Below are 25,636 nucleotides of genomic sequence, written 5' to 3' on the forward strand. Positions count from 1 at the left end.
GTGGGAAATATTTATACTGTGGAGTGTGAATTCAAATATAAATATTTCCCACCTTCTCTCTCGAAACGTTCGCTCTTTTCTCTCCCTCCAGATGCTGCCAGATCTGCTGAGATTTTCCAGCATTTTCTCTTTTGTTTCAGATTCCGGCATCCGCAGTAATTTGCTTTTATCCAATGTCGGAGATGTTATGGCAGCGAGTCTTCCAATGGGAAGGAAAAATGTACATAGAAAATACAGCACAGAACAGGCCCTTCGGCCCACAATGTTGTGCCAAACCTTTGTCCTAGATTAAGAACAAATTTATTTACACCCCATCATTCTACCATAATCCATGTATCTATCCAATAGCCGCTTGAAGGTCCCTAATGTTTCCGACTCAACTACTTCCACAAGCAGTGCATTCCACCCCCCCCCCCCTACTCTCTGGGTAAAGAACCTACCTCTGACTTCCGCCCCTCCCCCCCCCTATATCTTCCACCATTCACCTTAAATTTATGTCCCTTGTAATGGTTTGTTCCACCTGGGGAAAAAGTCTCTGTCTACTCCATCTATTCCCCTGATCATCTTATAAACCTCTATCAAGTCGCCCCTCATCCTTCTCCGTTCTAATGAGAAAAGGCCTAGCACCCTCAACCTTTCCTCGTAAGAGCTACTCTCCATTCCAGGAGGTGTCAACATCACTGGCCAGTCACAATCGCGCGGGCTGCTAGCTCACAAGGCTGTCTCGCAGGTTTGGCCGGGTGGCAACAGTTCCTTTCCCGCTCCCCAAGACCGCTAAGAGCGACCCAGGGACTGACCAGCGGACACGGTAGGCCAGTTGCGGCGGAGAGGGCAAGGAAGAGTCCTGCGGGATTCAGCAGTACGTACCAGGGCAGTGGAGATACGCAGGACAGATAACAGCGTCCTGGCAGAGGTAAAGGTCATATCCTTGTTGACTCGCGACTCCTTCCTCATCTCGACGTACGCGGCAGTGATGTAATCGGCCAGCGTCTCCGGGATCCACATCGCCACATTCCGGCACGTGTTCGGGGAGGCTGTCCCGTAACAGCCTCCCCGAACAGGCGCCGGAATGTGGCGACTAGGGGCTTTTCACAGTAACTTCATTTGAAGCCTACTTGTGACAATAAGCGATTTTCATTTCATTCATTTTTTCATTCATCATGAGCTGCTTCTTTTTACACAAGGTAATGTACCACCTGAGCCGGGGAGGAAATAGAACATACAGTGCAGAAGGAGGCCATTCGGCCCATCGGTGCACCGACCCACTTAAGCCCTCATTTCCACCCTATCTCCGTAACCCAATAACGACCCCTAACCTTTTTGGACACCAAGGGCAATTTAGAATGGCCAATCCACCTAACCTGCACATCTTTGCACTGTGGGAGGAAACCCTCGCAGACACGGGGAGAACGTGCAGACTCCGCACAGACAGTGACCCAAGCCTGGAATTGAACCTGGGACCCTGGAGCTGTGAAGCAATTTTGCTACCCACTGTGACCGTGCTGCCCATGCTGCTGATGGAGTTGCTGCTGATGAAGTTGCAGGATAGGGCTGGAGCCTGATTAGAGTGCTCTTTCAGAGGGTCGGTGCAGACTCGATGGACTGAATGGCCTCCTGTACTGTAGCGATTTTAATAATATAATCTTTATTGTCACGAGTAGGCTTACATTAACACTGCAATGAAGTTACTGTGAAAAGACCCTAGTCACCACATTCCAGCGTCTGTGTGGTGTCATGTGAGAGTATCTTTAAGACATGGATGTTTAAGCAATGTACCTTTAAGAAAACAGTGATGGCAGAGAGTGGGTGGAGCTGGGCTTTAGGTCAACCATTTTGCAGGTTTTTAGTTTCAGTTTAAAAAGCAGCTTGTGTGTGTTTGTGTGTTTCCAGAGAGCTGCAAGTTTGAAAAGAGCTTTGGAGTGTCTGTGTTTGCAGTGAGCTGGATCTCTGCCATGAAAGACTATCTCTGGATCATTTGGGTGATTTAAACTCGTAAGAGTAAAGCCTTTAACCTGATGTGATTCTGTTTAAAGGTGTTAAGTTTCTTGGAAGTTTGAAGGAACATTTTGAGGAATTATTTACTGTTGCAATATTTTCTGAGTTATATATTTTTTTGAAAATATGTTTATTAAGAATTTTTTAACAGAGTTTTCAACCATATAAACAACCCCCCTCCCCCGTAAAAAAAAGAAGAAAAAACTCGCATAGCAAGACATAAGCATAGCAAATCAATATGATACAGAACTTTGTACATTGGATTCCTCCCGTACACATCAGTTTTCCAGATCGTTTATGTATTTTCCTTGCTCAGATGCCCCCCCGAAGAACCCCCCCTCCCTATCCCTCCCTCTCCCCGCCCCCCCCCCCACCCCAGAAAGAGATATCTCTCCTCCCGCCGCCCCCCCCCCCCCCCCCCCCGGGTTGCTGCTGCTGTCGACCAAACTCCATCTGACGCTCAGCAAGATGGTCTAGGAACGGTTGCCACCGCCTGGAGAACCCCTGCGCAGACCCTCTCAAGGCAAACTTTATCCTTCCCAACTTGAGAAACCCTGCCATATCATTTATCCAGGCTTCCACACTGGGGGGCTTCGCATCCTTCCATACTAACAAGATCCTTCGCCAGGCTACCAGGGACGCAAAGGCCAGAATGCCGGCCTCTATCGCCTCCTGCACTCCCGGCTCGTCCGCTACACCAAATAGTGCTAGCCCCCAACTTGGCTTGACCTGGACTTTCACCACCTTAGATACTCTCCTTGCAACTCCCCTCCAGAACCCATCCAGTGCCGGGCATGACCAGAACATATGGACATGGTTCGCCGGGCTTCCTGAGCACCTCCCACATCTGTCCTCCACCCCAAAGAATCTACTCAGCCTCGCCCCCGTCATATGCGCTTTGTGAACAACCTTAAATTGTATCAGGCAAAGCCTGGCACAAAAGGAAGAGGAATTAACCCTACTTAGGGCATCAGCCCACAGACCCTCTTCAATCTCCTCCCCCAGCTCCTCCTCCCATTTGCCCTTCAGCTCCTCTACCAAAGCCTTCCCCTCTTCTTTCATCTCCTGGTATATGGCCGACACCTTGCCCTCTCCGACCCATACGCCCGAAATCACCCTGTCTTGAATCCCCTGTGCCGGGAGCAGCGGGAATACCCTCACCTGCCGCCTCACAAACGCCCTCACTTGCATGTACCTGAAGGCATTACCCGGGGGTAGTCCAAATTTCTCCTCCAGCGCCCCTAAGCTCGCAAACGTCCCATCGATGAACAGGTATCCCATTCTTCTAATCCCTGCCCGATGCCAGCTCTGAAACCCCCCGTCCATCCTTCCTGGGACAAACCGATGGTTATCTCTGATCGGGGATCACACCGATGCTCCTATCGCACCCCTGTGTCGTCTCCACTGCCCCCAGATCTTTAGCGTTGCCGCCACCACTGGACTCGTGTACCTTGTCGGCGAGAGCGGCAGCGGTGCCGTCACCAGCGCCCCCAGGCTCGTTCCTTTGCAGGACGCCATCTCCAATCTCTTCCATGCCGCCCCCTCTCCCTCCATCACCCGCTTACGGATCATCGCCACATTGGCTGCCCAGTAGTAGCCACCCAGATTCGGCAATGCCAGCCCTCCTCCATCTCTGCTACGCTCCAGCAACCCCCTCCTTACCCTCGGGGTCTTGCTCGCCCACACAAATCCCATAATGCTCCTGCTTACCCTCTTAAAGAAGGCCTTGGTAATCAGAATTGGGAGGCATTGGAATACAAAAAGAAACCTCGGGAGGACCACCATTTTAATCGACTGTACCCTACCCGCTAGCGAGAATGGCAACATGTCCCACCTTTTAAAGTCCTCCTCCATCTGTTCCACCAGCCGCGTCAAATTCAATTTGTGCAGTGCCCCCCAGCTCCTAGCTACCTGAATCCCCAAGTATCGAAAGCTCCTTTCCGCCCTCCTCAACAGTAGGTCATCTATCCCTCTTCCCTGATCCCCCGGATGCACCACAAAGAGCTCACTCTTTCCCACATTGAGCTTATAGCACGAGAAGTCTCCAAACTCCCTTAGGATCTGCATTACCTCAACCATCCCCTCCACTGGATCCGCCACATACAGCAACAGGTCATCTGCGTACAGCGACACTCGATGCTCCTCTCCCCCTCGGACCACCCCCCTCCATTTCCCCGACTCCCTCAATGCCATGGCCAAAGGTTCAATTGCTAATGCAAACAGCAGGGGGGACAGGGGGCACCCCTGCCTCGTCCCTCGGTACAGCCGGAAATACTCCGACCTCTGCCGGTTCGTTTTCTGAGTTATCTTTGAAGTAAGAGGTGTTAAGAGATCCAATGTTTATTTAAGATGTTAAGTTGAGTTCATGGAATAAACTGTTTTGTGTTTTAAAAACCCACGTGTCCATAATAGGGGCTGTTTAGCACAGGGCTAAATCGCTGGCTTTGAAAGCAGACCAAGGCAGGCCAGCAGCGCGGTTCAATTCCCGTAACAGCCTCCCCGAACAGGCGCCGGAATGTGGCGACTAGGGGCTTTTCACAGTTACTTCATTTGAAGCCTACTTGTGACAATAAGCGATTTTCATTTCATTTCATTTCATTTGTAATCCCACTCTTAGGGAACAAGCCGTGTGTGAGGAAAAGCAACAAATCCATTAAAGGGAGAGGTTGGTTGAACTCCATGATACATTTTGGGGTTCTGAAAACGCCTCGCCCATAACAATTGGGGGCTCGAGGGGGATCACAGTCTATCTATTAGATTGGCTTTTGTGAACTTAAAGACAGTGAAGGATTGTTGCTTTTCCGGTGTGGTATTTTAGTTTAAGTGGGGAGAGTGTTGTGAACAATGGCTCTTTCAGAGGCTCAGAGGTTTTTGGGATGGAGAATGTCACACGTAGTACTTTACGGACAGAAACGAAAAGCTGACTCTTAGATTTAGCAAAAGCATTGCAGTTAACATTACCTGACAAAATGCGAAAAGATGAGGTAATTATGGCGGTGGTTAAGCATTTAAAGTTGCCTGAGATAGAGTTTGACTCATTGGAAATGGCAAAAATTCAGTTGCAAATTAAAGCGGCTTGAATACGAGAGTGAGAGAGAGGAAAAAGAAAAGGAGAGAGAAGAAAGGAGAAAAGAAAGAATAGCCCTAGCAGAACAAAAAGAAAAAGAAAGGGAGATACAGATCAGGGATAAAGATAAAGAGGAGTTTGAACTTCAGAAAATGGCCATGAAACATGACAGTCAGTTAAAATTGGCAGACGTAAAGGGAAACATACAGTTGGATGATAGTGATGAGGATAGTGAGAAAGAGTGTCATAGTCGAAGGTTTGGTGGGAATCTATTTAAATATGTTCAAGCATTGCCAAGGTTTGACGAGAAGGAAGTGGAAGCCTTTTTCATTTCATTTGAGAAGGTAGCTAAACAAATGAAATGGCCACAGGACATGTGGGTGTTATTGATTCAAACAAAGCTGGTAGGTAGAGCTAGTGAAGTGTTTGCATCGCTGCCGGAGGAGGTATCTGGAACGTATGAGGAGGTGCAGAAATCCATCTTAAGTGCATATGAGCTAGTGCCTGAAGCTTGCAGACAAAGGTTTCGAAATTTAAGGAAAGGATTTGGTCAAACATACATGGAGTTTGAAAGGCTCAAATAGAGTAATTTTGATAGGTGGATAAGGGCTTTGAAAATAGACCAAACGTATGAAGCTCTCAGAGAAATTATACTTTTGGAGGAGTTTAAAAATTCAATTCCTGATGTAGTGAGAACTCATGTGGAAGAGCAGAGGGTTAAAACTGCGAGATTAGCAGCGGAAATGACAGATGATTATGAATTAGTTCATAAATCAAAGATTGGTTTCTGACATCAGTTTCAGCCTGTGAGGGATAGAAACTGGGGACATGAGAAATACTCAAGTGGTAAAGGTAAAGGTGATCTGATGGGAGATAATAAAGAGAGTGTACCTCAGATTAAAAAAGAAATCCAGGAGGGTGGAAAAAAAATGAAAAGTTTCAAATGTTTTCACTGTAATAAACTAGGCCATGTAAAGTCACAGTGTTGGTGATTGAAGAAAAGCACTGGGAAGGCTGATGTGGTAAAACAGGATAAGACAGTGGGGTTTGTTAGAGTGGACGAGGAAAGCCCAAGGGAAGCGAAGGAGGTGCAAACAATTGTCCAGCCTGTTCAAGAAGTAATTGTTAAGATGGTGCATGATGTCTTTAAAGAATTTACTTGTGTGGGTAAAGTTTACTCATGTGTATCAGGAGGAACAGGTAAAGAAGTCACAATTTTAAGAGATACAGGGGCTAGTCAATCTTTAATGGTAAGCGATGAGGAATTATGTAGTTTGGGAAGAATGATGCCAGAAAAGGTGGTGATATGTAGAATTCAGGGTGAGAGGAGTAGCGTTCCATTATATAAGGTAAGGTTGGTAAGTCCAGTGAAGAGTGGTGAAGTGGTAGTAGGAGTAATAGATAAACTATCTTGTCCAGGAATACAGTTTATCTTGGGTAATGATATAGCTGGATCGCAGGTGGGAGTAATGCCTACTGTGGTTGGTAAGCCAGTGGAAAACAGTCAACTGAAGTGTTGAAGGACGAATATTCTGGGATTTTTCTGGATTGTGTAGTAACAAGGTTGCAAAGTCACAGGTTAAGACAAGAGGCGAAATCAAAGAGTGAAGATGAAGTTGAAGTGCAATTATCACAAACGATTTTTGATCAGATGGTTGAAAAAGAACAAGAACAGGTGGAGGATGAGGCGGATATTTTTAGTTCAGGAAAATTGGCGGAGTTACAACAGAAAGATGTAGAAATAAAACAGATATATCAGAAAGCATATACGGAAGAGGAAGCTGAGAGTATACCAGAGTGTTATTACCGTAAAAATTATGTCTTGATGAGAAAATGAAGACCTGTACATATGCAGGCGGATGAAAAGTGGGCAGAAGTTCATCAAGTAGTATTGCTGGTAGGGTATGGAAAGGAGGTGTTGCGAGTTGCCCATGAGGTACCAGTGGGAGGTACCAGGTAACATACGATGAACGTCTGAGGATTCTGGGATTATATTCATTGGAGTTTAGGAGGTTGAGGGGAGATCTAATAGAAACTTACAAGATAATGAATGGCTTAGATAGGGTGGATGTAGGGAAGTTGTTTCCATTAGCAGGGGAGACTAGGACCCTGGGGCACAGCCTTAGAATAAAAGGGAGTCACTTTAGAACAGAGATGAGGAGAAATTTCTTCAGCCAGAGAGTGGTGGGTCTGTGGAATTCATTGCCACAGAGGGCGGTGGAGGCCGGGACATTGAGTGTCTTTAAGACAAAAGTTGATAAATTCTTGATTTCTCGAGGAATTAAGGGCTATGGAGAGAGAGCGGGTAAATGGAGTTGAAATCAGCCATGATTGAATGGCGGAGTGGACTCGATGGGCCAAATGGCCTTACTTCCGCTCCTATGTCTTATGGTCTTATGGGAGGTCATTTGGGAATAAGGAAAACTCAAGCTAAAATCCAGAAACATTTTTATTGGCCTGGACGACATAAAGATGTAGTTACATTTTGTCAATCATGTCACACGTCAAGTGATAGGGAAACCTCAAGCAGTGATAAAACCAGCGCCCTTAATACCACTCCAGCATTTGAGGAACCTTTTACAAGGGTCCTAATCGATTGTGTAGGACCGCTTCCGAAAACAAAAAGTGGGAATCAATATCTTTTGACTGTAATGGATGTGTCTACTAGGTTTCCAGAGGCCATTCCAGTACGTAATATTACAGCTAAAAGGATTGTGGAGGAGTTACTTAAATTCTTTACTAGATATGGACTACCCACAGAAATTCAATTGGATCAAGGAACGAATTTTACTTTAAAGTTATTCAAAGAACTTATGGATAGTTTAGGAATAAAACAATTTAAATCAATTGCATACCATCCAGAATCGCAGGGAGCTTTAGAAAGGTGGCATCAGACATTAAAGACAATGTTGAGGGCGTATTGTCAAGATTATCCAGAGGATTGGGATAAAGGAATCCCATTTGTATTGTTTGCAATTAGGGATGCACCTAATGAGTCTACCAAATTTAGTCCCTTTGAACTAATTTTTGGTCATGAGATAAGAGAACCACTTAAATTGATTAAGGAAAAATTGGTGGGTGAGAAATCGGAAATTACGCTATTGGATTACGTGTCAAAGCTTAGGGGACGATTAAATAGAGCAGGTGAATTGGCTAGACATTTGAAAGTTGCACAAAATGTGATGAAACGGGTAACGGACAAGAAATCCAAAGTTCGTAGTTTTGCCAGTGGGGATAAAGTTTTAGTGTTGTTACCAGTGGTAGGGGAGCTTTTAAAAGCTAGGTTTTGTGGACCGTATCAGATTGAAAGGAAATTAAGTGAGGTGAATTATGTGGTAAAAACACCAGATAGAAGGAAGATTCACCGAGTGTGTCATGTGAATATGCTTAAAAGGAAGGAGAGAAAAAGGAGGTTTTAATGATTCTAACTCAAAGTGACAAACCAAATCCAGATGACTGTGAATTTGACATACCTCAAATTAAATTGGAAAATGAGGATGTTCTTAAAAATTGGGATGAATTTTTAAGTTACCTTCCAGAGGAAAAACAAACTGACCTGAAAGAGGTATTGATATCACATGGGCAAGTTTGTAGAGATAAATTGGGAAGTACGAAAATGGCTATAGATGTGGAAAATGCTGTTCCTATCAAACAACATCCATATATATTTTTTAAAAATATATTTATTAAAGTTTTTTAACACAATTTTTCTCCCTTACAAACAATAACCCCCCCCCCCCCCCCCATTGTAACAAAAAAAAAACGAGAAATCGCGCAGAGCAAGATATATACATGGCAAAATGATATATTTACACAGCTTTGTACACTGGCCCTCACCCGTACGTGCCAGTTTCCCCAACCCTTCATGTTATCTCTTGCTCATCCACCCTCCCAGGCAGTCCCCCCTTCCCCCCCCCCCCAGGGCGTTCCCCCCCCCCCCAAGGTTGCTGCTGCTGACCAACCTTCCTCTAACGCTCCGCGAGATAGTCTAGGAACGGTTGCCACCGCCTGTAGAACCCCCGCGCAGACCCTCTCAAGGCAAACTTAATCCTCTCCAACTTTATGAACCCAGCCATATCATTTATCCAGGCCTCCAGGCTGGGGGGCTTTGCCTCCTTCCACATTAGCAAGATCCTTCGCCGGGCTACTAGGGACGCAAAGGCCAGAATGCCGGCCTCTTTCGCCTCCTGCACTCCCGGTTCGTCCACTACTCCAAATATTGCTAGCCCCCAGCTTGGCTTGACCCGGACTTTCACCACCTGAGATATTGCTCCCGCCACTCCTCTCCAGAACCCCTCCAGTGCCGGGCATGACCAAAACATATGGACATGGTTTGCCGGGCTCCCTGAGCACCTTCCACATCTGTCCTCCACCCCAAAGAACCTACTCAACCTAGCCCCCGTCAAGTGCGCTCTGTGGACCACCTTAAATTGTATCAGGCTGAGCCTGGCACACGAGGAGGAGGAATTAACCCTACCTAGGGCATCAGCCCACAGACCTTCCTCGATCTCCTCCCCCAGCTCCTCCTCCCATTTACCCTTCAACTCTTCTACCAGCGCTTCCCCCTCTTCTTTCAACTCCTGGTGTATTTCCGACACCTTGCCCTCCCCGACCCATACACCCGAGATCACCCTATCTTGAACTTCTTGTGCCGGAAGCAACGGAAATTCCCTCACCTGTCGCCTCACAAAAGCCCTCACCTGCATATATCTAAAGGCATTTCCCGGGGGTAACTCGAACTTCTCCTCCAGTGCCCCTAGGCTCGCAAACGTCCCGTCGATGAACAGGTCCCCCATTCTTCCAATCCCCGCCCGATGCCAGCTCTGGAACCCCCCCATCCATCTTCCCCGGGACAAACTGGTGGTTACCCCTGATCGGGGACCACACCGATGCTCCCATTGCACCCCGGTGCCTTCTCCACTGGCCCCAGATCCTTAGCGTTGCCGCCACCACCGGGCTCGTGGTATACTTTGTCGGCGAGAGCGGCAGCGGTGCCGTCACCAACGCCCCCAGGCTCGTTCCTTTACAGGACGCCATCTCCATCCTCTTCCCTGCCGCCCCCTCTCCCTCCATAACCCACTTGCAGATCATCGCCACATTTGCTGCCCAGTAGTAGCTCCCCAAGTTTGGTAGCGCCAACCCTCCTCGGTCCCTACTGCGTTCCAGGAACCCTTTCCTTACTCTCGGGGTCTTATTCGCCCACTCAAACCCCATAATACTCCTGCCTACTCTCTTAAAAAAGGCCTTCGTGACAACGATGGGAAGGCACTGAAACACAAACAGAAACCTCGGTAGGACCATCATTTTGACCGAAAACAACATCCATATAGACTTAATCTTTTAAAATTGGCACAGGTTAACAGAGAGATTGAGAGTATGCTGAAGAATGGCATAATCGAAGTGGGTTGCAGCCAATGGAGCTCACCCATAGTGATGGTACCTAAACCAGACGGTACCCAACGGTTGTGTGTGGACTATCTAAAAGTGAATGCAGTTACTAGAATGGACTCTTATCCTATCCCGCGTTTGGAGGATTGCATTGAGAACTGCACTGTAAATTCTATGTAAATTCTATGATATGAGAAAGTGGGACAATCTGCTTTTATTTCCAACTCCCAGACATGAAAGACTATCTCTGGATCATTTGGGTGATTTAAACTCGTAATAGTAAAGCCTTTAACCTGATGTGATTCTGTTTAAAGGTGTTAAGTCTCTTGGAAGTTTGAAGGAACATTTTGAGGAATTATTTACTGTTGCAATATTTTCTGAGTTATCTTTGAAGTAAGGGGTGTTAAGAGATCCAAGGTTTATTTAAGATGTTAAGTTTAGTTCATGGAATAAACAGTGTTTTGTGTTTAAAAACCCACGTGTCCATAATTGTAATCCCACTCCTCGGGAACAAGCCGTGTGCTAGGAAAAGCAACAAATACAATAAAGGGAGAGGTTGGTTGAACTCCATGATACATTTTGGGGTTCTGAAAACTCCTCGCCCATAACAGCGGGTACACCAAGGGAGAATTCAGAATGTCCAATTCACCGAACAGCGCGTCTTTCGGGACTTGTGGGAGGAAACCTCGGCACTGTGAGGCAACAGTGCTAACCACTGTGCCGCCCCCAGGTCCCGCCTCTCAAGCTTGCCCTTTGTCGTCTGAGGTGTGGTGATTCCTGTTGTGTTGTGCTTCTTCATGTAGCATAAGCTGCTTCCTTGATGTATACTTGACAGAGGAAGGTTCAGACTTGGAGATAGGTTTAACACATTTATTGAACAGTTAACAATTCTCCTACTTGAGTTCAACCCTCCTGTTGATCTAACTATAGTAACTCAATCTAACTAACCAGTCTGCTCTAATCAATATGGTGGGTGTGCTGCTTCCTGATCTGCCCCTGTGTCTCCGAGTGTCGCCTATGGAAAGAGAAAGAGCATGTGTGCCTTGTCCTTTTATATGGGTAGCCCCCTTGTGGTAGTTTCACCTCTGGGTGTGTCTTGACTGCCCATTGGTCATGTCCTATCTTACTGACCTATTGGTTGAATATCTGTGTGTCATGATGTCTCTGGTGCTCCCTCTAGTGTTTATTTAGTCTTAGTGTATTTACATTAACCCCTTGTGTATTTACAGTGATGGAAATTTCCAGGTTAAAGGGTAGAGCAGTCTATAGTCATCTGGGACTATGCTGACTTTACTTCACCTGGAGTGAGAAAAATCAAGTTACATGATTAATAATACATCAACTGTTACAACGGGCAGCACGGTAGCCTTGTGGATAGCACAATTGCTTCACAGCTCCAGGGTCCCAGGGTGGGGTTTCTGGGTTATGGGGATAGGGTGGCGGTGTTGACCTTGGGTAGGGTGCTCTTTCCAAGAGCCGGTGCAGACTCGATGGGCCGAATGGCCTCCTTCTGCACTGTAAATTCTATGAACTAAGTGGGCAATGCCATGGTTCAGTGGGGAGCACCCTCTGTTTTTCAGTCAGGTTACAGATTCAAGGCTCACTCCAGAGATTTAAGCGCCCGATCGAGGCTGAGACAGTGTAGTGCTGAGGAAGTGTGACACTGTCGCAGCTGCCATCCGTCAGCTCAGGCAGTAATACCTGTTACTTTAGCGAGCACAGATTGCTGAAAAGAGTCGAGGGGCTACGAGCGGGTTTATGGGTACATGGCCCGACAGCAGCTCACATTCTCAGAATGAAGGCACGATCCGTGACAAGTACGAGGGTTTGCTGCTGCTGGACCGCACGCACGAGCGGCCTGCTCGCCTGTGCTGCGGACCGAGCCGGCTCAGACCAGCGGAATGGGGACTCCTCCAGGCCACCGCCATTTTGGCTCCAGCTCAGACGTTGTCGTGGTTTGGGGGGGGGGGGCTGAAAGCTCCGCCATTTCACGTTCCAGCTTCAGGGGCGTTGACTCCTTTCCTTTTGGCTGCTCTCCCACAGACAGGCCCCCGAGGCAGTTACTGCTTAAAACGTTAGCCACTCCTGGCATGAGAGGCTGGAAGGAGATGTGTACAGGTCACCTTTCCAGAAATAAGTGGACAGCCCCAAGAAATCTCAACCCTGGCACAAATCTTTGAGACGGGACTCGGATCAAGCGGTTAATCTTCCAATTAGTATCCTGACCTGGACTTTTGGGTGTGCACGTCCAAAGGTGCAAAAGGAAACTTCAGTTGAGAAGTTTGATTTAGAGAATAAACTGTTCAATGCACTTTTAATATCTTTACCTTAACCATTGAGATGGATTGTAGTTATTAGTATTCATGTTCTCTGATCTTTATGTAATAAAAATATTTAGATTCATACAGAGGCTTCATTCTTTTAGTAAATACCTGCGTTTCGGATTGTTTTAAAAAAAAAAGAAATGCATTACTGGTTTCTACCGAGGTCATAACTCTATAAATTAATTACTTAAAATTTCATAAGGTCATTAAATCATCGCTCCAAGCAAATCTGCCCTCACAGGTGAATGCAAAAGATCCCATTGCACTATGCTGAAAATGAGCAGGGGAGTTATTTCTGGTGTCCTGGCCAAATTTATCACTCAACTCCCGCACCACTGAAGCAGATTAGCTAATCATTATCACACCGCTGTTTGTGGAATATTGCTGTGCGCTGATTAGAGTCCACTGCCTGAGAAGGTGGTCGATTCAGGTTCAGTTGTGACTTTATAAGGGGAATTTGATTAGCATTCAGGGGAGAAATCCCCAGGGCATTGGGGGGAGGGGGGGAAAGAGTGGGGTTAAATGGGTCAGCCTTTGAAAGGAGCCAGCACCGAGAATGATGAGCTGAATGGCCTGCTTGGGGGAAGCACATTTCTATGGTGACAATATTGACCCACTTCAAAAATCGCAGAATCACAGAGTATTACAGCACAAAAGAGGCCCTTCAGCCCATCGAGTCTGCACCGACGCATGATAAACACCTGACCTGCCTGCCAAATCCCATTTGCCAGCATTTGGCCTATAGTCTTGAATGTTATGACATGCCAAGTGCTCATCCAGGTACTTTTTAAAGGATGTGAGGCAGCCTGCCTCTACCACCCTCGCAGGCAGTGCATTCCAGACCATCTGTTGCCTTTTCTGTGGCTCTGCTGTAACTACGGCCCTCCTTTCTTTTGGTATCTATATTCTAATGCTCAGAGTCGGCCGGTATCAAATGACACCACCACAAGGTTCAATCGGCTATCGATCAAAGAGCCAGACACCAGTTAGTTAGTTCAAGGTCAAGGGTACTTTATTTACACATAATTAGTCATGCAACATTTACACTGCTAGTTAACTACACCTATCGACTATGACAACCTGTACTTAACTTCAGGCACTCGGCTTAGGTCAGAGGATCAGTGGCTGCTGTTCGATTCTGGATCTATCGAGTCTGGAGAAGTAACTGCTGCTCAGCTAGGCTCATCCGTCCGGTAGCGAGCGTTGAACTTGGACTTGCTTCTGGTGGTGCTGCGATTGGAGATGGTCATTGCCGGGGCGCCAGGTCCAAAAGAGGACGAACATATGGTGGACGCTCTTCTTACACTTGGGGGTTTTCGCGCTCTTTTGGGCGGTCCTTCAGTTTGGACCCCACTAATTGGGTGATCCCCGATCACTATGTTCGATTTCTAACCAATAAGTGGGCGGGTGCCTGGATGATTGGGCGTGTCCCAAGCGGTCACTGACCCTGTTGTTTACGCTTCCCTAGAACAGGGAGTGGCGCCGAAATGTCTGGGACTGTACCGGTCGCTCGAGTACCAGTCCTTTGTCTTGGTGTAGATGGGCCTCAAATGCTAATCGGCCCATCAAAATGCTAATTGGTCGGAGTTTCGATACCGTCTGGACTCCTCACTTGCAAATATACGTTTCAGGCTCTGAGCCTGCCTGAATCTTGCCTTGTGCATTTTACCCACTATGCTTTGCGAGTTTCTCTGTTCCTGGTTGTAAGTGGCCATCCCAAATGGCTACACTCCATCCTCTTGATCATCAACGCGAAGCGTGAAGGATCACACTGCTGGATCTTCTCCTGTTCTCTGACATGCCGGGTACCCTCAACCAAGGACAGGTTCTACCCTACTCTGTCCTGTGGGTCAAAATATTTACCTAAATTTCCCTAACACAACACATATTCTAAAAATTTCTAAGGTGCATTTAATATTCAAACCTATATTCCATTCTCCTGACACAAAAAGGGGAATCTCTAACTGTCTCTAACTAGACTACACTCATGCTGCTATTTAACAATCAAATAACTTATCTTACAATACAAAATAACCAATAGCAGCATCACATTCCTACTTATCAAATGTCTATGTGCAAAGAAGTAACTTTATTAAAGAAACAACAACCGCGGAATTAATTGGGGAGGAAGGGTTCAGAAAGAGTGTGGGTTTTGCTGGAGTCTGAGGAAAGGGGCTCTAAGTGTGGTGAGGGAGGCAGGGGTGGGTAACGCGTGCAACTGTACTGTTCCAGCGACGATCATGATGCAGATCAACAGGTTCGTCTTCATCTTGTTTGTGCTTTTCTCTGTCTTTAAGTATCTTCGTAGCTCCCTGGGGGTACACACATAATATCTGTTATTATCTTGTTGCTTAACATCTTGTTTATCTGTCTGTTTCACCTTATCGTCAATTTCCCATTAGAATCGTCACCATATGTGACTCCCTCATTTTTTTTTAAACAACCATTTGGGAGACAAGACATCCGAAAAACAAATTCTGTCCCAGTCCGAGCACTCTCGCAGCCTGTGTTTGATGGGCTAGGTGGGCGGACAATTTCTCCATCCTCTGCAAACTTATTTTTCAACCAAGTGATTCTGACATGTAAATAGTAGGTGGCGGGAATAGCAACTGAAGGGTCGCCGGAAAGGGGCAAAAGTTGTGGCAAAAGTGCATTCTTTAAACCACAGACGTGAAAAAGAACAGCAAAAGAGTTTCAAAAACAATTCTCCAAATGGGGTGCGTATGATCTGCGGCATGGAAGAATGGGTGGAATCCCTGGGTAGGGCTGTGATCAGTGTCGTTGCTCCACTACCCGAGCTTGGCTGACCAAATGTATAGGGGGTCCTCAGGCAGGGCGGGGATAAGTGCCGTTACTCCACTGCCTGAGTGACCTTCCAAGAGTGGCAAGAATTTGGAAATATATGGGCTCCAACAAACTTGTTTCCTTAACTGCCATATGGCGTCAGAAGAGTAGTTATTACTGTATCAAGAAATTATTCGTGAGGCCGACACACAAAAATCGTACAACAGAGAACGTACAACATTTAAAAACAAACTAAAGAAGAAAAGCGGGCAGGTTCCATTAGGGAGTAGGACACCGTAAATTTCAATCGGTTCCTGACTCTCATCATCTGGACACCTCAAGGTTCCATTCCAAAAAATGTCTCATGAGGTTACCATGGTGGGAGTCAGACTCAGAGTCATCACCGTCTCCCGGGTGCCAAACACGCGTATGGAGTTTTTGTGCTAATGCAGCGTGTGCCAATGTGGGGTCCATTTCGTCATTCCATGTCAGACGACAGGAATTATCGCGGTGCCAATTTTTCATGTTCTGTAGGGCGGTCAGGGCAAGGGGAGTGTCTCTATCGTCGGTGGTGGGTAAGGTTCTGGTGAGGGCAAATACATCGTCTCGAAGGGGCTGAACATATCATGGTCGATGTCTCTGGGGCTGTAGTGACTGGGGCCTGATCTGTGTCCAGTGTTTGGGTTTCTCAAGGGCGTCAGTTGTGCTGTCGCTGTCGCTACCAGCCGAATCAAGCGTTAGGGTGAAATTTGATCCTGGGGACGGGGTCAAGGTTGTGTCTGTGGACGTGCTGTTGCTGCTGGAGGGCGGGATTGGGTTGTCAGTGGGCGGGTCTCTGATGTCTGCCATTGCCAATGAGAGGTGGTGTGAGTGGCTGCACTGCGTCCCATAAACCTTAAGCTGATTTACATGGAACCATCCTGACTTTCCATTCGGATATGTGATTTTATAAACTGAGGGGCTTACTTTGTCCGAGATTAAATAGGGTCCTGCAAATCTCGGGGAGAGGAATGAGCTGGGGTTATATAAGGAGATCATGACTTGCTGTCCGACTGTATACTCTATCGGGTGTACTGTCTTAGCCAAAGCAGGCTTTAATCTGCTTTCGTTTAGCGCCTAGTCGAACAGCTGCAACGAACTGTGCTGCTTTAATATTTCCTAACATGTGCTAGACTGCTTTCTCATGGGTCAGGGCGGTGACTGCGGGGCTGGCCAAATCAAGTCCAAATAAATACTCGATACCCTTCATGGGTCGTCCGGTCATGAGGGTTGTAACCTGTCGAACTCGAGACCGTGTTTCTAATAAACATCAGTGCAAATGGGAGCACTGTGTCCCATGTCGTGTTGTGCTGCTGCACCATTTTTCTAAGTGTGGCCTTTAGTGTCCGATTCATGCGCTCCACAATGCCGCTGGACTGCGGGTGATAGGCAATGTGGAACTTTTGCTTTATCCTAAAAATTGTCATGATATTTTTCATGACCCTGCCTGTGAAGTGCAAACCTTGTTCCAACTCAATACTACGGGGGAGTCCCCATCTGGTGAAAATATGCTCGATTAGGGGGCGCGATTCTCCACTCCCACGCCGAACTGGCCGCGCCGTTGTGGATGGCGTCGAGGTTCACGACGGCGCTGAACGGCCCCGGTCCCGACCGATTCAGGCCCTGACAATGGGCCAGGATCGGCGCCGCGTCATCTACACGCGCCAGGCCTTGTCGCCCGCATAAAAGCGGCGCGGCATAGATGACGCGGCCGGCGCCGCATAACGGGCGTCATCCGCGCATGCGTGGTTGCCGTCCTCTATAGGTCCGCCCCGCAAGAAGATGGCAGACGGATCTTGCGGGGCCGTGGAAGGAAGGAGGTCCTCCTTCAGAGAGGACGGCCCGACGATCGGTGGGCACCGATCGCGGGCCACCCCACATCTGAGGTACCCCCCGGTGCAGGATCCCCTCTCACCCCCCACAGGCCGCCCCCCCAGCGTTCACGCACCACTCACGACTGCAGCGACCAGGTGTGGACGGCGGCGGGGGGAACCCGCCATTTTGGCCTGGCCGCTTGGCCCATCCGGGCCTCAGAATAGCGGGGGTGCCGTAGAATAGCCATTTTGGGTGTCTCCGCCGATTCTCCGGCCTGCGGCCCGCGAAACTCGACCGGGCCGTTCCCGCCGCTTGGGAGAATCGCGGGAGGGCGTCGGACTGGCGTCCCGGGGAATTTTGGCGGCCCAGGCGATTCTCCCAACCGGCGTGGGAGTGGAGAATCGCGCCCAGGATCTTTGCCGTGGCCTTGGCCGTATTTGTCCTCGAGGGGAAAGCTTCGACCCATTTCGTAAATGTGTCGATTACAACCAACACATATTTGTATCCATTTCTGCAGGGGGGAGGGGACCAGTATAATCCAACTGCAGGTTTGTCCATGGGCCATTTACAGGGCGGGTGTGTCGTAGCTGGGCTTTCTTCACATATCTGTCCGGGTTGTTTTGTGCACAAATCAAGCAGTTTTCGACGTAATGGGATACGTCGGTTGTTAAATCAGGCCACCAGCAGAGAGGTCTGAGGTGGGCAAGGGTGGATTCTATCCCTTGGTGTCCATGACCGTCATGGAATTTACAAATTATCTCATTCCTGTCCTGGGTGTCATCTTTTAAAACTATTCCCTCATGGATCGTTAAAGAACTTTTAAACTTTTCGTAGGGAGCTGGGAAGTTTCCTTTTAAAATTTCCTTCAATGTCTCGTCTTCCTTCTGTGCCTGGGCTAAGTCTTGGATGTTGGTCTGTGAGACCTGAACTGCATGTACTGGGGCACTCTCGGGGGGTTGCCAAAAGTGGCCATGTCGTGAGCCTGCCTTCGCCAGGGCGTCAGCTTTCACTTTACCGGGTGGGGAGGAACGATGGTGACTTCGAACTTTAACTATGCCATAGTTTCTGCCTTTCGCTGTCTGGAGGATGTGTTTGAGCAGTGGCGCTGAGGGTAGGGGTTTTCCATCGGCGGAAACAAATCCTCCTGATTCCCACAGGGGTAGGAATTCTGTCAGGCTGTTGCAGACGTACAAACTGTCTGAATATATGTCTGCTGGGGTCGGGAACGGCAACTTTAAAGCAATCTCTTCTAAAGCACCTTCCTGCGCGTCCTCTACATAAATACCACATCCTGTGATCTTTTCCCATCAAGGACTGTGGAGGAGCCATCTACATAAATTCTCAAAGCTTTAGGGGCTGGCTCGTCTGTGGTCGGATGCCTATGTATTTCGGGACCGACTTAGGAACAAAGGGGCCTGTACTGTGCTTGGGGTCGATGAGCTTGCACTCATGTGGGGTTCCTGCATAGTGCAAATTGTCGTCCAGAAACATGTGCGTTTTTGTCCGTTTTACGGTAATGTTGCATCCTTGTAGGAGTAGGGTCCATCGCGCTGCTCGAATTTTGGCTTACTGTGCCGTCTTTTAGTCTGCCATCCGATAAAAGCTGTGTCGGGATGTGCTCGGTCAAAATGATTATGGGGTTGAGTCCGGTTATGTACGGGAAGTACTGTACCGCCCAGAAAACTGCTAGTAGGTGCCTTTCGCAGGCTGAAAATCCCTGCTCTACTGCAGTGGTCTTCAAACTTTTTTTCCGGGGACCCATTTTTACCAACTTTCCAACCTTCGGGACCCAACCTGGCCGACCTTCGTGACCCAACCTGGCCGACCTTCGCGACCCAACCTGGCCGACCTTCGCGACCCACGCCGGCCGACCTGAATGACCCACCATTTTCTCTTACCTTGTTTGCTGCTGACAAAAATGGAGGAAATGGTTTAGGGTCCCTTTGGCCCTCGTACACGTTCCTCCAATGGAACCTGTTGGATGAAGGTGAAGCCTTTCGGTGTCGGAAAGTATGGAGTCTCCATCTGTCCAAAGTTCGGCGCCAATGATCGTGCGCGCATGCGCAATGCGGCCACATTTTTTTTACATGTTTGCGGCCATTTTATTGGCCGCTTGCAGCCGGCGTTATTAAAAGCCGGCTGCTGCGCGGGGATTTGCATGATCGGGAGTGCCGTGAAGGACGGCTCCGCGACCCTCCTGACACCCGCCCGCGACCCACCCGCGGGTCGCGCCCCCGAGTTTGAGGTACACTGTTCTACTGGATCTAAGACTCGTGAGGCCTAGGCCACAGGTCCTAAACGATTGCGCCTTTCCTGCAGTACGGCCGAAAGGGTGCGGTCGGTGATCGCTACCTCTATCACGTATGAGGAGTGTGGATCTGGGGCTTGCAAAGCGGGGGCTGTGCTCAGGGCGCGTTTCAAGGCATCCACGGCATCCGTGTGCTGTGGAAGCCATTTCCATGGGGCCTGTTTCTTAAGGAGCTCGGAAAATTGGGCTGCTTTTGTGGCGAAACCGTCTATGTGGTTTTTACAATATCCAACCAGTCCTAAAAATGACTGGAGTGCTGTAACGTTTTGGGGCAAGGGCAATTTTACAATTGAGTCTATGCGTTTATGTTCTATTTCACGCTTCCCATGCGTGATGAATGACCGCACCTAAATATGTGACTTTTTCCTGGAGGATTTGGGCTTTCTTGGGGTTAATTTTGCATCCAATTGTTGCGAGTAGTCCTAATAATTCCGAAAGAAGCGAGGTGTGCTCTTCCTTGGTGTCCGTCTGTAGGAGCAAGTCGTCCACATACTGAACAAGGCACTCAGGGCGGGAAAATTTAGATAAGCCGTTTGCCAATTGTCTGTGAAAAATGGAGGGGGGGGAGTTGTGGAAGCCTTGTGGAAGGCACGTCCACGTGTACTGCTGTCGCTGGAAAGTGAACACAAATTTATACTGGCATGCTTTGTCCAGTGGTATGGACCAAAAGCCATTGCTAATGTCCAATACCGTGAAAAACTTTGACTGGAGTCCCTGTTTTAACATGGTCTCGGGACTCGTGGCAACGATGGGGGCAGCTAATGGGGTCACTTTGTTCAATTCCCTATAATTGATGGTCAGTCGCCATGAACCATCTGGTTTTCTTACTGGCCACATCGGGGCATTGTTCGTTGATGCTACAGGCCGAATCACTCCTTGGTTCAATAAACTTTGGATTACCATGGCTATTTCTCCCTCAGCTTGCTGGGGGAAGCCGTATTGTTTCTGGGGCTTAGGATCGGGACCTGTAATGTTAACCACTCCTGGGATTTTGGCACAGTCATGCTTGTGCTGGGCAAATGGTGCTTTATGTCTTTTCAAGACTTCTCTAACCGCTTTGTCTGTGGTAATGGTTTGTGGATCAAACCAGTACTCTCCTACTGAGCTAATCGTGTGTGCATAGTCTCCTACTGTGAGTGTGGCGGGGCGCCTGCTGCTCTAGCCGTTTTCCATATACATCCATTAACTGGGTCGAAGGAAACGTGTGTTCTCATGAAATCTGTACCCAGGATGTGTTCTGCTGCCTGGGGTAAATCTACTAAAATGATTGAGTGTTTTGTTTTAATGTTGCCAATCTGTCCATCCACAGGGGCTGTGATGTGTCCCTGCTGGAGGTGGCCTGTAAAGCCACTAAGGGTAATGGTGTCTGTAGTGGGCCATATCTCTCTCTGGTACATGGTGGAAGAGTTTTACGTGGTTTGGGACCCTCCTGTGTCCCAAAGGAACTCTACTGGACATGGTCATTTCTGGGTCGGGTCCCGTCAGATGTCGCCAATAACTGTTGCCTTTTCTGTGGCTCTGCTGTAACTACGGCAATCAATGAGTTTGCCCTCCTTTCTTTTGGTATCTATATTCTAATGCTCAGAGTCACCAGGTATCAAATGATACCACCACAAGGTTCAACCGGCGATCCATCAAAGAGCCAAACACCAGTTAGTTAGTTCAAGGTCAAGGGTACTTTAGTTACACACACAATTAGTCATGCAACATAAACACTACTAGTTAAACTACACCTATCGACTAAGACAACCTGTACTTAACTTCAGGCACCCGGCTTAGGTCAGAGGATCAGTGGCCGCTGTTCGATTCTGGATCTATCGAGTCTGGAGAAGTAACTGCTGCTCAGCTAGGCTCATCCGTCTGGTAGTGAGCGTTGAACTTGGGCTTGCTTCTGGTGGTGCTGTGATTGGAGATGGTCGTTGCCGGGGCGCCAGATCCAAGAGAGGACGAACATATGGTGGGCTCTCTTCTTACGCTTGGGGTTTTTTGCGCTCTTTTGGGCGGTCCTTCAGTTTGGACCCCACCAATTGGGTGATCCCTGATCACTATGTTCGATTTCTAACCAATAAGTGGGCGGGGATCTGGATGATTGGGTGTGTCCCAAGCGGTCACTGACCCTGTTGTTCATGCTTCCCTAGAACAGGGAGTGGCGCCGAAATGTCTGGGACTGTACCGGTCACTCGAGTACCAGTCCTTTGTCTTGGTGGAGATGGGCCATCAAATGCTAATAGGTCCATCAAAATGCTAATTGGTCGGAGTTTCGATACCGTCTGGATTCCTCACTTGCAAATATACGTTTCAGGCTCTGAGCCTGCCTGAATCTTGCCTTGTGCATTTTACCCACTATGCTTTGCGAGTTTCTCTGTTCCTGGTTTTAAGTGGCCATCCCAGATGGCTACACATCACCACTCTCTGGGTAAGAAAGCTTTTCCTCAAATCCCCCTAAACCTCCTGCTCCTCACCTTGGACTTGTATCCCTTCGTAACTGGCCCTTCAACTAAGGGGACCAGCTGCTCCCAATCTATCCTGTTTATGCCCCTCATAATCTTGTGCACCTCAATCAGGTCACCCCTCAGTTTTCTCAGCTCCAACAAAAACAACTCTAGCCTATCAAACCTCTCTCCACAACTTAAATGTTTCATCCCAGGCAACAGCCTGGGTGCATCGCCTCTGCTATGCTGACTATTCCTGATCAAATCTTGCCTCTCCAAGTGGAGATAGATTCTCTCCTTCAGAATTTTCTCCAATAGTTTACCGACCACTCAGGCGGTGGGAGGCGCTATAGAAATGCAAGTCTTTATTGCTAAACACATGGAAACTTGCAGCTCGCGAATTGGACTTGGCTTGTTGAACCCCAAAGCTTTCCCAGTTTGTGTGACCTCTCTGGAGTGGAGTCTGAAAGCTATGCCAAGCTGTTCCTGCAACTGCGAGAAGCACTCTGAATCACTCTTGCACACAGGAATTAAACTTTTCAATTTGTTTATCACTGCAGTCAGGGGGCGGGACACAATGCAATTGAGCTGGGTTCAGCACCACACCCACCCAAGAGGGCAGGAGGAACGCCAGGACACTTTTCGCTCAATCCATTCTTTAAAAGAGGTTTTTTAAAAAGACCAACGTCTTAGGACAGTTTGTGAGTAGTTTGTGAAACTCTTTGAGTTGTTTGTTTTAACTTCAGACGTTTGTTCAACTTGATTTCCTGCCGTTCTGCAGGGACTGCTTTTAACATTGAAAACAAAAGTGCCTCGAGAACAGAACTGTTTCCTGGTGAGCTGCTAATTGTGAACGGATGATTGCTGGGATTTAATTGTGGGACTGTTGTAACCTGTCAAACAAATTGAATCAAGGATTACATTGCCGAGTGGGAAGCCACAGGGGTTAACCTGACAAACTGTTCGACATCTGACAGTGTTTACCTTTTCTTTCATGTGACCTGGGAGAGCAAGGACAAGGGAGGTTGTTTCATTAAATCCCATTTAATCAACAGCGTTAAGAAGCAGTCAACTGGATTGGTGACCTACTGTAAGTGTGTAGGATCCGAATATTTCATACTCTGTGTCCTAGCACTTTGGCACAGGATTTCAGAATACAGTCTGACACCAGAAGGTGAAAGCTCACTTGCTAAGGTTACTTTTTCAAAATGGCAGTCCAACGATGTGCAAAGTAGGTGGTTTAGCCATGCTAAATTGCCCCTTAGTGTTCAAAGGTTAGGTGGGTTTAATAAGGACATAGGGAGTCCACATGGAGTAAAATAAAGAATTTAGATTGATTTCCAAACAATGTATATACCCTGCCCGGTGGATCCCTATCTGGTTCCTCTTCTGGTCGGTGCCTTATTGGCCGACCTTTTATACAACGGTAAACAGAGATCCACCCCCACCCCCTCCTAGTGGGGAGCTCATGGTCCACAAGGATCACAGGGGAGATAATAATCCCCACCCTGTAGGTCATGTGCGGGATATTACAGTGGGGTTACGGGGGTTGGGCGAGAGTGGGATAATTCAATGGGCCGAATGGTCCCCTTCTGCACTGTAGGGATTCTATGGAAGATCACTAGTTCATGAAATGCTTCGAAGGGCTGGATGGCACGGTTCAGTGCACAGGGCAGACAGTCAGTCACATCATGTCTCAACTTAGAAATGGGAGAGCCAGACCACACAGAAGGGACTATTCTGTCCACCCTGCCATGTGTCTGAGCTCTTTAAAGGACCTATCTATTTAGTAGAGATAGGAGATTTTTTTCCTGAGGATCATGAGTCTATGAAATTCCTCAAAAGGTAGTGGAAGCAAAGTCGTTGAATATTGTTTAAGGCAGAGCTAGAGAGATTCTTGATGAATAAGGATGTGAAAGTTATCAAGGATAGGCAAGAATGTGGAGTTGGAGTAACCACCAGGTCAGCCATGAAAGTATTTAATTGGGCAGCAGGCTCAAGGGGCTGAGTGGTCTCTACTCCTCATTTATCCGTTCAGAATTAGCCCCATTTTCTCTGCTCACTTCTCATTGTCCCGAAAACATTTTGTTCCAGTATTTATCCAATTCCTTTTTGAAAGTTATTATTGAATCTGCTCCCACCGCTCTTCACTCGCATTCCAGATCACCAAAACTCACTACATAAAGAATATTTCTCAAATTGCCTCTCGTTTGACGATCATTTTAATCCTTCGTCATTCAGTTAGCACCTGTCCTACCAGTAGAAACTCTTTCTTCCTCTTTATCAAAATCATTCATGATTTTGAACAATTCAGTTAAATCTCTCACCGAACCATGGGAATATATAACACATGTCTATGCGGGCTGCTGAAGAGCTATCGGCTAATCCTGTGCTCCAGATCTCCAGGGCGGTAGCTTACTGCACTGTAAGTGCATAGCCAAGTGATTTTGAAATGTGATATGGGATTCTCTCCCTGCCACCTTTTCTGACTGTGAGTTCCAGATCCCTTCCACACTCTGGGTGAAAACAATTAGTCCTCAACTCCTCGCGAATAAGTTAATCAATTACTTTAACTCTGTGATCCCTGGTCGTTGATCATTCTGCAAAGGGAAATTACTCGTTCTTGTTCTTGGGTGGCATGGTGACACTGTGGTTAGCACTGCTGCCTCACAGCACCAGGGACCCAGGTTTGACTTTAGCCTGGTGACTGTCTGTGTGGAGTTTGCAGTTTCTCCCCTTGTCTGCGTGGGCTTCCTCTGGGTGCTCTGATTTCCTCCCACAGTCCAAAAATGTACAGGTTAGGTGGATTGGTCACGCCAAATTGCCACTTAATGTCCAAAGATGTGCAGGTTAGGTGGGGTTACGGAGGTAGGGCAGGGGAGTGGGCCTAGGTAGGGGGCACAATTCTCCCATCGGGGGTCTAAGTGCCGACGCCGGAGTGAAAACCGGAGTATTTCACTCTGGCGTCGGAGGCCGCTCCCAGCCCCCTATTCTCCCGCCCCCGATGGGGCTAGGAGCGGCGTCGCGTCATTTACGCGTAAAATGGCCTTGGCCCCGCGTAAAAGTGGCACCGCGTAAATGACGCGGCCGGCACCGCCTAAATGACGTCACCCGCGCATGCACGCTTGCCGCCCTCCCCGAGGCCGCCCCGCAAGAAGATGTCCGATGGATCTTGCGGGACGGCGGAGGAAAGGAGGTCCTCCTTCAGAGAGGCCGGCCCGCCGATCTGTGGGCACCCCCATCGCAGGTTAGACCACATTTGAGCCCCCCACCGGTGCAGGAACCCCCCCTCCCTCCCCCACAGGCTGCCCTCCCAGCGTTCCCGCGCTGTTCCCGCCAGCAGCGACCAGGCGTGGATGGCGCCGGCGGTAACCTGCCATGTTGGGCAGGCCGCTCAGCCTATCCGTGCCAGAGAATCGCCGCTCGCCCATTACAAGCGGCGAGCGGCGATTCTCCGAGCGGCCAGCCGTGATTCCCGCCGCGC

The 25,636-nt window shown here is 48.2% G+C and overlaps 1 protein-coding gene across 7 annotated transcripts in view; it reads left to right on the forward strand.

Annotated features, from left to right (window-relative positions):
- Positions 1-25,636, forward strand: part of LOC140426657 (2-5A-dependent ribonuclease-like) — a 76,513-nt gene that overhangs the window by 610 nt on the left and 50,267 nt on the right. For 2 of the 7 annotated variants that reach the window (XM_072511751.1, XM_072511745.1), the window contains exon 1: positions 22,860-22,987. The exons of 1 other annotated variant lie outside the window; for it this stretch is intronic. The gene's annotated coding sequence lies outside the window, so the exon portion shown is untranslated. 4 more of the 7 variants (XM_072511747.1, XM_072511749.1, XM_072511750.1 and 1 more) reach the window with 4 other exon arrangements.

Source organism: Scyliorhinus torazame, chromosome 7 (assembly GCF_047496885.1).
Source record: "Scyliorhinus torazame isolate Kashiwa2021f chromosome 7, sScyTor2.1, whole genome shotgun sequence".
NCBI classification, from domain to species: domain Eukaryota; kingdom Metazoa; phylum Chordata; class Chondrichthyes; order Carcharhiniformes; family Scyliorhinidae; genus Scyliorhinus; species Scyliorhinus torazame.